The 12,121-nt window shown below is 35.9% G+C and overlaps 1 protein-coding gene across 1 annotated transcript in view; it reads right to left on the reverse strand.

The window, feature by feature from the left end:
- SPOPL (speckle type BTB/POZ protein like) overlaps positions 1-12,121 on the reverse strand; it is a 65,309-nt gene that overhangs the window by 52,598 nt on the left and 590 nt on the right. The gene's annotated exons all lie outside the window — the stretch shown is intronic.

Here is a 12,121-nt window from a genome sequence, read left to right on the forward strand (position 1 = left end):
ATGTTCCCTAGATAAATATATGTGCACCAAAAAGATTTCTCTCCCTCTTTCAATTAAAATTAATAAAAATTTAAAGAAACATGGGTCTGTAATAGTAAAATCTTTTGAAAATACTTCTGAATAGGTTTATAAAGTGATCGATAGGAATTTTAAGTATATTGAAGGTTATTTTCAAGATGTCCACAGTAACACATCAATACTGTGACTAAACACATAAAAGGAAAAAGCAGATTTCAACTGAAACTGTCTATGTAGTATTATTTTTAGGAAAACAAAAATACAGTTTAGATGTCAAGACTGTCCAGACTTTAATCACATGGGTTTTAAGAGACAAATCAATAGTCTTTGTTGCATGTACAAAGTATCAATGAAACATTTGATAAGGTCTTTTCTCCCTCCTTTAAATGATCACCTACTTATTTAGGTTACTGTAATTAACCAAAACATACACAAAGCATTCAACTACATGAAAAGCACTACTCTAAATGCACATATAATTCATTTAGTTCTAACTATGAGGCAGTATCATTATCACTTCCACTTCACAGAGGAGAAAATTGAAACTGTAAGTAACTTGCATAAAAATCACAAAGCTATTAAAGAGCATGACAGCTGCATGCTCTTAACCTCTACATTCTACTGCCTGGATAGCTCTGGGAAAAAAAGGGCTAAATTGTCCAGATTTGATGTTGAGAGGTTAGTTGTTATGAGAACCATGAGGGATAATCATAAAATGAGGGAGCAATAATTCCACCATTCACTAATTCTAAAACACTCATTTTTGTCACACTTTTAAAATTCTGAAATTAATACTATCTTACAATTGTAACTGTATTCTCTCTCTCCAGAGTACATAAAATAATGACGCATCTAGTAATTAACAGTAACTACAATTCAAGAAATTGTAGTATTATCCATTCCTCATGGGTTAGTGATAAGGGATAAAATATTTGAAGTACTTGACACAACGTCTCAAGCAAATGCTTTAAAAAGGATACTTTCTTCCTTTTAACTAAAAGGATCTGTGAGGAGATCCAGTATAAAGCTATCTTTACACTGTAATGAACTGTCAAGTCCATGTTGCAATAAACCTGGCTATACTCTGCTGAGAAAAAATATACTAGCTTCATTATACAACTTGAAGAAGAAAATGTTGTTTATGAAAGTAGGAAGATAGAGGCATAATAAGAGTGAAAATAAATCAGACATTATCAACAATATTAAACATAATCCAAGATATTCCCAACGATACTACTGGATTGAAGTGAGTTCTCAAATGTCATTGATAAAATACGTATTTTCAAATAAAAAGATGCACTTTGAAATGTAATATGAAAAGACCAACCTTAGTTTGTGTCCATGTACCAAAGGGCTTTTCTAACAAAACTGGAACAGTCAACTTGTTACAGTAAGTAACTAGTTAATAAAGATTTAAAATGATCATAAATGTTGCCAATCAAAAATTTAATTAAATGAAATTCAATCCATTTAATAAAGTATTTGATGTTTACTGTATTTACAAAACATGGCAATTTCACAGTAAATTTTTATCCACTATTTTCTCTGTGTGTTATATAGTAACTATTTAATCATTCAAATAAATTCCCCCTAAAACACAAGAAATTCCAAATGATAACTAAAAATACACTCTTAGTTTAAATCAATCTTTACTTTAAAAACTAAAACTTTACACTCATGAAGTTATCAGGTAGAGGGACATTATACAATGAAAAAAGTTTAATTCTGCAAGAAGACCTAACAATTCTTCACAAGCAGGCATCTAACAAGAAAGTATCACAAAACATAAGGAAAAACAGAAAGCCTTGCAAGTAGAATTAGGTGAAACTACTCTTAGAGCTGGATACTTCAGCAAGCCTCCTGCAGAAATGGGCAGATATAAGTAGGTGGAAAGTCACTAAGGTCATAGTTGAACTCAACATGCCATCAACCAGCTGGATGTAAAAGACATTACAGACTGCTTCATCCAACAATAGAACACATATTTTTCTTACGCTCACACAGAGCATTCACCAAGAAAGACTTCATTCTGAGCCAAAAAACACATCTCAGAAATCATACATTGTTTGCTCACAGACCACAATGAACATAAATGAAAAATCAACAGCAGAGAGATAGATGGGAAATTCCAAAATATTTGGAGGTTAAACAGCACATTTCTAAATAACACACAAAGATCAAAGAAGAAATCTCAACAGAAATTTAGAAATATTTTCAGCTACATGAAATTCAGTTCAACTTATTGAACATATCAGAATGTGTGGTATGCAGTTAAAGTGACATTTAGTGGAAAATTTTTAACACTGCATGCATATATAGTTAGCTCTTCCTATCTGCAGGTTTCACATCCAAAGATTCAACTGATGGTAGATCTAAAGTATTCAAAAGAAACAAAAAAATTTCAGCTGTACTAAACATGAATTTTTCCTTAAAGAGTACAGAATAATGGCTACTTACATACAGCATTATTAGAAATAATCTAGAGATGATTTAAAAGCTATAGCAGAATGTGCTTAATAAGCAAACACTACACCATTTTCTATAAGGGAACTGAGCATCTAACATATTTTGGTGCCCACAGTAGTCCTGGAACCAATACCCTAGGGATACCAAGGTATGGCTGTATTAAAAAACAAAACAAAAACAAATCTAAAATCAATCATCCACACTTTCACCTTAGGCAAGCAGACAAAGAAAAGCAAATCAAAACTAAAAGCTTATTTCCTTGAAAAGATCAATAAAGTTGACACGTTTCTAGCTAAGCTTAACAACAAAAAAGAGAGAACACAAATTATTAACATGAGAAATGAAAGAGGGAACATCACAACAGATTCCATGGGCATTTAACAGATAATAAACAATATGACCAACTCTATTTCCACAAATTCGATAACCTAGAAGAAATAGACCCATTTCATGAAAGACATAATCTGCAAAAATCACACAAGAACTAGACAATCTAAATAGGTCCTTATTCATTAAAGAAACTGAATCAATAATACCTTTCCAAAATGGAAAGTACCAGCCCCAGATGATACTGATGAATTTCAACAAACATTTAAGAAACGATACCAATTCTTTACAGTATCATTTAGAAAACAGGATTAGAGAAAATACAAGGGTACTTCAAAAAGTTCACAGAAAATGTAATTGAATATGAGTTCATTTTAGTACAAAAATTTTTTAAACTCATATATAATTTTTCCATAATATTTTTAAAGAGCTATATTTGTGTTAAAATGGATATTTAATTCCATTTTTCATGAGTATTTTGAAGTATCCTTCTATTTCCTAATTCATTCTACGAAGCCAGCCACCCAAATACTAAAATCAAACAAAGTCATTACAAGAAGGCTATAGATAATTATCTCTTGGGAAAAGAGCTAAAAATCCTCAACAAAATATTAGCAAATGAGTCCAATAATGTTAAAAAAGAATTACCACAATCAAGTAAAATGTATCTCAGGTATGCAAGGCTGGTTCAACACTTGAAAATCAATTAATCCAGAAATGATTTAAAGTATACAGGAGGATGTGCATAGGTAATATGCAAATACTCTGTATTTTATATAGGGAATTTTATATAAGGGTTATCAACAGTCTAAAGAAGAAAAATATGGGACAGTTTACCTACCAGTTAAGATGCCAGTTAAGTACCCATGTCCCATATCACTGTGTCTGGGTAACAGTCCCAGACCTGTCCCAGTTCCAGCTAATGCAGACCTGGGAAACTGGAGGGATGGCTGAAGTAGCTGGGTCCCTACCACCCACGTAGGAAATCTGAACTGACTTTTCCACTTCTAGCTTTAGCCTGGGTCAGTTAGGGCCACTGTAGGCCTTTGGGGAATGAAGCAGCAAAATGGGGGGTGGGGGGGTGGGGAAGGGACATCGTTCTCTCTCCCCAATCCCCACCCTCCTTCTCAAACAATAGATAAAAACATTTTTTAAATATCATGATAGGAGCCGGCTTTGTGGCATAGCAGGCAAAGCCGCCACCTGCACAGAAAACATCCCATATAGGCACCAGTCCGAGTCCCTGCTGCTCCACTTTTGATCCAGCTCCCTGACAATGGCCCAAATGCCTGGACCCCTACTACCTACATGGGAGACCTGGAAGAAGCTCCTGGCTTCGGCCTGGTCCAGCGCTGGCTTTTTCGACCATCTGTAACTCTGACTTTCCAATAAAAAATAAATATTTAAAAATAAATAAATGTCATAATCGTATCAGTAAATAAAGGAAAGAAACTGACAAAATCCATCACCCATTCATGACATGCACTCTCCATAAACTATGAGAAATAAGAAACTTCCTCAACTCGATAAACAATACATATAAAAATTTTACAGGTAACATCATACTTAATCATAATGACAACAAACTAGCTTTCCCACTAAGGTCAGAAAAAAGCAGGAATGTCCCCTCTCATCACTGCTTATCAACATTGCATTGGAAGTCCTAGCTAATGCAAAAAGACAAGAAAAAGAAATAAAAGGATATAGATAGGAAAGGGAAAAACATAAATGCTTTTCTTCAAGGTTAAACTGGCAAAAAAAAAAAACTGCTAGAACTAATTACAGCAAGGCTCTTAGACACAAGGTTAATATGTAAGTAGTCAAATCATTAAAAAGAAAGACCATTTATATTAGCATCTGCAATGTTGGAATACTTTGGTAAAAATCTAACACAATATTTGCAAGAACTATAGAAGGAAATCACAAAACTGATTAAAGAAATCAAAGAACTAAATAAAGGAGAAATAGTCCATATTCATTGGATAGAATATTGTCAAATATCAGTTCAGCTCTCCTCAACTTGATCTACAGATTCAATGTAATCTCAACAAGTTATTTTGTGGATATTAGCAAAGTGATTCTAAGGTTCAGAGAGACAGACCGAGGACCACAATAGCCAAAACAACACTGAAGGAGAACAAAGTCAAAGGACTGAGACTATCCAATTTAAAAATTTACTGTAAGTCACAATAACCAAGATATTGTAACATTAAAAAATAAAATATTTTTTCTAACACTTAAATACTTGTTAGAGTGTGCAGAACAGAGGGGAGAGGTTACAAATGCATTTTACAGAAGGAAGAACATTAAAATTTGCTTCAGCAAACATTCAGACAGTGGACTATCCTCTTTGTTAACAAATCTGAAATAGTATTTTAAAAGCTGGATACTACTTTTTAGGTGTACTATAAACTTTCAGCTGTTTATTACCTATTTAGAGTAGAATTCCTTTTTCATAATTTTATTTGAGAGGCAGAAGAGAGCAGGAGGAAGACAGGGAGGGAGAGTAGTGAAGAGGGAGGGGAGAGATGGAGAAAAGGAGAGCTACACAGGGAGAGAGGGGAGGAAAGGGAGAGGGAGGAGAGGGAAGAAACTCCTTAGAGAACTCCCCAAATGCCCACAAAGGCTGAGGCAGCAGCTGGACTGAAGCCAGGGGCACAATCCAGATCTCCCACATGGGTGGCAGAAGCCCAATTACTTCAGCCACGGTTACTGCCTCCTGGAGTCTGCATTAGTAGAAACTGGAGCCAGAAGCTGGGGCTGGGAAGTGATCCCAGGTTTTTTAATAGGGGATGCAAGTATCTTAGGCTAAATGCCCACTCCCCTTTTTGTTTTTAATTGTTTTCCTTAATCATTTTTATTATTATATTGGAAGAAAGCACACCCAAATTTTCCAAACATATTCATATTGCACAGATGAATGTTTGTATCACACTTTAGCTTCAGTTATATGTACAACTTACCTCAACCACACTTTGAAGTAAGGCAATTTTGTATTTTAAAATATATTTAAAAATCTGCTAGATTTTCCTATGTAAAATTCAGTCTCACATAACTATATTTCACAATTTAGAATATAATGCTAATAATTATTCTGCACTCCTTTAGAACATACTCATACAGACAAGTCTAAGGAATATCAAATAGAAGCTATACTTATGTTTGTATAGAGACAAAAGGCTTATAAAAGTAGGCTTGTAACAAACACAATATATGAAAAATATACAGTTGTTAGATAAGTATGCAGTAAGACCTATGAAACTAAAAGCGATGAAGACAAAAGCAAGATATTAAAATAAATAAGATAATAAAATTGCTTCTACAATTACTCCAGAATGTATTTCAGAAGAAACTTTTGATAGAACCCACCCCCTTTTATCTTAAAGTAGATATTTTCTAGAATTTTTATATGCTGTATTTTTAAAATCCATTTGACATTTTTCTACTATCCCACTATTTTCTAAAAAACTAACTTTGCCCACAAAACTTTTCCAATTACAGTGTACTTTAGAAAGTAATTCCCATAGATGAATTATGTTTTACTCATGGACCAAGAGAAATGTTGGGAACCTTTAGACTCTGTGATACAAAACAACTCTATATATAACAGAATAAGCTATCAGACGACTGTTTTCATTCTACGGAACCCAACGGTACTGGGGAGTGAACCAGTGGATGGAAGATATCTCTCATCTCTCCTTCTAACTTTGACTTTCAAATACATAAATAAAATCCTTAAGAAACAAAAATACCTTCACATTTGGTGACTACATGAAAGATGATATTAATCAAAACAGCAAACACAAAAAATGGAGTAAATTCAAATGAGAAAAACACTCTACCCAAGTATCATTTTTGTAAACTGTCTTCCTGATGCCCTTATGCTTCCAAGGAACCTGAAAAAATTAAATGACAACACTAATCACACTAGAACAAATATTTGTTTAACTGTCCATTGTCCCTAATTCTGAGTTCTAAACACTGACCTAAAAGTCCAGTATTGAGTGTCTGATAAATAGTATTTTAAAAATATACTCCTAATAAGTTGAGAAAAAAAGATTTGAGATCCTTTATAGAACATCCAGATGGCAATAAACAAACATGGGAATGAACTCAGTAGGGAAGATACATGGCTCATGCTATAGATAATTTTATTCTAAATTTAGAATGGTAGCTTTGGTAGATTAAAACAAAATTCATCATCAAATAGTTTATAGATGGACTGACGATAAAGTAATATATAATTTCCTTCATGCAACTAAATCCAATGTATATTTTTACTTCTCAACTGATTTCTCAGCTGCATTCAAAATAGTTAACTAGCTACTTCCTCTTTTTACTCCACTGCCTTGGCTTCAGTGCTGTCTCTTTGATCCTTTGTCCCAACTGTCTGAATGTTAAAGACTCCTTGGGATCAGCCCCCTTATCTTTGTATATGTTCTCCTTAGACCATCCCATCCCTCACCTCTAGACATTTATTATAGGTTATGCACTGACTATTCCCAAATTCATCTCCAGTCCAAATCTTTTTGAGTTCTAGACTTATATATCCAAATGCTACTTACTAACCACCCCAGCTTTTATATCTCACTGTCAAGTTTAATAAATCTCAAAACATCTCTCCTTCCTTGAAACCAAAAACTATTCCTCTCCCAGTATTCCCTATATAAGACACAAGGGCTGTTAGCCCAGAAAATTGGCCTTCTCCATTCAAATCTAATACACCAAATCATATAAATTTTACCTCTCAGATTATCTGTCAAATCAAGCTACTCAATCACTGCCATTCTGGACCAAAATTTTATCATCTTCTGCATAAACTACTGTGAAAGCAGAGCTCAATGCTATTCAAGGTGTGACCTATGAACTAAAACTGGTATACAAAACCTTGTATAGCATTTTATTGTATTACTAACTGGAAATTAAAATAAAACTGGCCCCTCACCACAGGTATGTTTGAAAAGCCAAACTAACTGCCTGCATTTACACTTGCTTCTCTCCAATATGTCCTCTACAGAACAGCCGAGTAATGTTTTTAATACAAAACTGTGAGCAATGTATTTAGCTATTTAAGAATCTGACAGGTTCCTATTGCTTTTAGGATTAAGTACAAAATGCTTAGCATGGATTCTGGCCATTGTGATCTGTTCTAATCTCATTTCACATAAACCTGCCTCTTGTGCTAATGTCTAGTTCCTACTGGATTTCACAGTTGTAGAAACCTGAAATTGCCACCATCATTTGGGTAATTTAAGGTCATACTTTAGGTTTCAGCCCTCACATGATTTCTTTAGATAGATAGATAGACAGACAGATGTATTCATTTGAAAGCCAGTTACAGAGAAAGTAGAAGACAGATATTCCACTTGCTGGTTCACTCCTCAGATGACCACAATGGCCAGACAAAAGCCAGGAGGCTCATCCACGACTCCAATCTGGATGGTACAGGCCAAAGCACTTGGCCCATCTTCTGCTGCTTTTTCTAGGCCACTAGCAGGCAGGATGGATTGGAAGTGCAGCAGCCAGGACAGGAACCAGTGCCCACAAGTTATGCTGGCATCACAGAGGGCAGTTTTACCCACTACGCCACAACACAGGCCCCTAAACATGATTCCTTTAAAAAGCATTCCTTGATGAACTCGTGGGCATTTATTACTTACAAAATAAATATCCTTTATAACAGTGATCACTAAATAGTTTTGTAATTTTTTGTTTAGTTTCTTTATTCCCCAATGAACTTTTGCCTGACTAAAACCTCATTGCATGAATACAGGTATTCTTTCATTCATTAACGTGTGTCACCAGAACCTAGCAGAGTACCTGGCACAAATAAGTTATTCAATCACTTGCAAAGCAAACAAATTCAATCATGAAACAATACAGTGAACAGGACCACCAACGTAATTCCTTCAATATCTGGTGGTATACATAGGACTGGCAATGAAACTTGCTTATTGAGCATTTTACAAAAGCTAACTCTCCTTTATTTCCCTAAGCATCTTAAGAAGATAGGGAAAGCCCACTCTTGAGATTAAATTTTGTAAAAAAGATTTATTTATTTACTTGAAAGGCAGAGTTACTGGGGGCGGGGTGAGGGGATGGGGGAGAGAGACAGACAGATACCGAAAGACAGAGAGGGCTTCCATCCAATGGTTAACTTCCCAGATGGCCACAACGGCCATAGCTGTGCCGATCCAAAGGCAGGAGCCCAAGGACTTAAGCCATCTTCTACTGCTTTCCCAGGACACAGCACAGAGCTGGAAAGGAAATGGAGCAGCCAGGACTCCAATCGGACTCCATATGGGATGCTGGCACTATGTAGGCAGTGGTTTTACTCGCTATACCACAGCACCGACCCCCGAGATTAAATTTTCAAAAATAAATTTTCAGTGGGGAGGAGAGGGATGGGGACCTCATCCTACACTTACTGAGACATACCATTTGGTCTCTGGTCTTCTTAAGGATTCTGTTGGTTACATGCCTGAAGAGGGAGGCGGATTGGCCTTCAGCCTGTACCAACTTTGTTAACCAACTGTTGCAGGCTCCGAAAATAAAAATGATCTTGAACCCATAAAAACACAAATTTTCAGAAAAGTGAAGAATTTTCTCTAATGTTCCACCAAAAAAGTAGAACATACAAGTGACTAAAAAGAGGGTAACGGACTCTAAAACCATACTGCCTGACCGCACTGCTTACTACTTACTAAAGTATGTGACTGTGCAACTTAAGTAATTTCTCAGGTTCCTCCTTTGTAAAATGGGGATAACAACAATGCCTTATTTGAAAATTAGTACGTAACCAACTGAAAAACAGCGCTTGGCACACTGTTTTAAAAAGTGTTGGCGATCACGATCTTCACTAATAATATCAACCCTCACTTAAAATTTTATCTGCTTGTTTATTGTTTGTCATGTCAGTGCCATACTAGATTACAAACCAGTAACTGTATTGCTATTATTCTTTGACAGAGTTTTTTTTTAACCAGAGCTCTGCAGCAATTAAACCTGAAAACTGGTTTGGGTGACTGTTACATCTCAGTAATGTCACGAATGACATACAGCTAGCACCATTCTAGGTATCCAGGAGCTGAGATAATTCATAATGTTTCTTGGATGCCTAGAGGATTGGGGGCTTGATTTTCCCAGAAACTATCATTGAGAAGGACCATTCTCAATGACTGGCACACAGCAGGTACTCTTTAAATATTTTTGGAAAGAATGACTTTGAGACAGAGTGAATATCAGAAACATCCAAAAATGCAGGAGGAAATGAATTAGAAGTTCATTTTTGTGCCGAAAAACACTGAAATCAAATAAACCAGGAATTTTCAAATGGAAACTGAAGGGTTCATGGAAAATGTGTAATATGAAAAAACTATGCATACATTTCAAAACTTTGGGCACCAAAATAATTTTTTCAGTCCATTATTCTACAAACTTTTAGAAGTAACCACACAGTACTAAGCAGAGTTGATGCTAAATGTTAATTTTATTATACCACTTCAGTTTCTATAAGCTTTAAAAATTTAAATCTAATGTAAAAATTAGATTCTAGAGGCATTATTTTTCTTCAATTCATGCTGTCTTGCACTATTCAAGGCCAAAAATGCAGAATACAGACAGTAAGAAACCAAAATACCAATGCTGGCAGGAACTATGTGGAAACAGTAAGAGGTAAAAGGTTAAATATGGATATGTAAGAGAAAGCAAAGGTTACTGTAGGCCAAGGAATAGCATTAGCAAATGTAATGTCACCCAAAGAATGGAGCCCTTTTCACTGGTGGTACAAAAATGACTCTAGGATACAGATAAGAAAATATTATCTTGATAATGTTAACATATGCACATATTTCCAATGGAATTAGTACTTCAAATTTTTACCATCAGAACAACACTGAAGTAAATAATGTCTATTTAGATTTTAAGTGAATAACCTAAAGATGTAGTAACTAAATGAGATAGGCAAACATGTCAAAAATTTTCAGGATTTCAAAAAGTGAGTAAAATTAAGTAAACACGAAACAAAGTTATGTGAAAATGAACGAATCTAACAGGTTAAGAGAAAAAAGCCATCAGTCTTCTCTGAATGAAGCCAAAGCTCTATCATCCCTACTGATTCCAGCTAAAAGTCTATGGATATGAAGAGTATCGCCAGTTCTGAGCATTTAATTTGCAATGCTAAAATTCTTCTAAAACCCTCATTTCCCACTATAATATATCTGCTAGACACTGTAACTTCTCTTATTCTCAAAAGAAAAACAAAATTTCAGAAGCTCCAAATAAGTATCTGACTTGTCTACAGCTCGATAATTTACTTGAAAATATGGAATTATACTTCCGTATTTTCCAAATCAGAAGAAATTAATTTACACAACAAAACACAAACCATATCTACATCAAAAAAGTGCCAAGTGAAGAATGAGAAGAGAGCTTTTCAGTCCCAGTCTCTCCTCTCTTAAATTCACTTACCAAGCCAGGCTAAGAAGTGAGAGAGAACATTTGTCAGCCCCTTACCATGTGGCAGCACTGTTCTATGTACTCTGTCTGCATTAACTTGTGCAATCACCACCACCACCATTTCATGAGGTATATCCCTACTCCCACTTTATAGCTTTACAAATAGTGAGGCCCAGAAAATAACTTGCCCAGGAGCTCATGGCGGGGCAGGAGTTTGGACCCTGGCAGTTCTACTACTGAGAATGATCTACTAACCAGCAGGCAACACTTCTCTCAAGAATGATGGGATAATCCGAAATATTCCAGTAGTTCCCAATAGTCCAGAAGAGATGTAATTTTCTAATGTATGATCCTTTAAACTACTTCGGTTCCCAGACTAAGAAACACTAGATTCAATTTAAAGGGAAGTAGGAGCATGACCACTGTAGTAGGCCAAACTAGGCCCAGGACTATTCATACATAGACAAAGCCTCAGAAGCCTCCTAAGGATGGCTGAATGACAGTGTCCAGTCAGGGAAGGTAAAGAAGCAAAAAGTTAGGACAAGCAGAAAAGTGAATCTTATTTCTACTGGGCCCTGTGACTGCACGGGGAGAGAAAACGCCACCATCCTTTTCCTTTATGTCCGTCAGGACACAAATATGCAGACTGAAGAGGAAGAACTAGGGAAAAAGGGTAAGCAGCAGGAGATGACAGGGATTTGGAGTCTTCAGCATTTGGGCCCTGGCCCGCAGGGTTAGCTCGCTGTAGCCTGGTAAATGGGAACGAGCATGTGCGGGGAGGCAAGGGCGTGCTAGTGGTAGGGAGGCTGAGCGCACCGCCACTGCGGTGCAGGTACTGGGTGGTCTGCAGAGC

Source organism: Oryctolagus cuniculus, chromosome 3 (assembly GCF_964237555.1).
Source record: "Oryctolagus cuniculus chromosome 3, mOryCun1.1, whole genome shotgun sequence".
Classification (NCBI taxonomy): Eukaryota; Metazoa; Chordata; class Mammalia; order Lagomorpha; family Leporidae; genus Oryctolagus; species Oryctolagus cuniculus.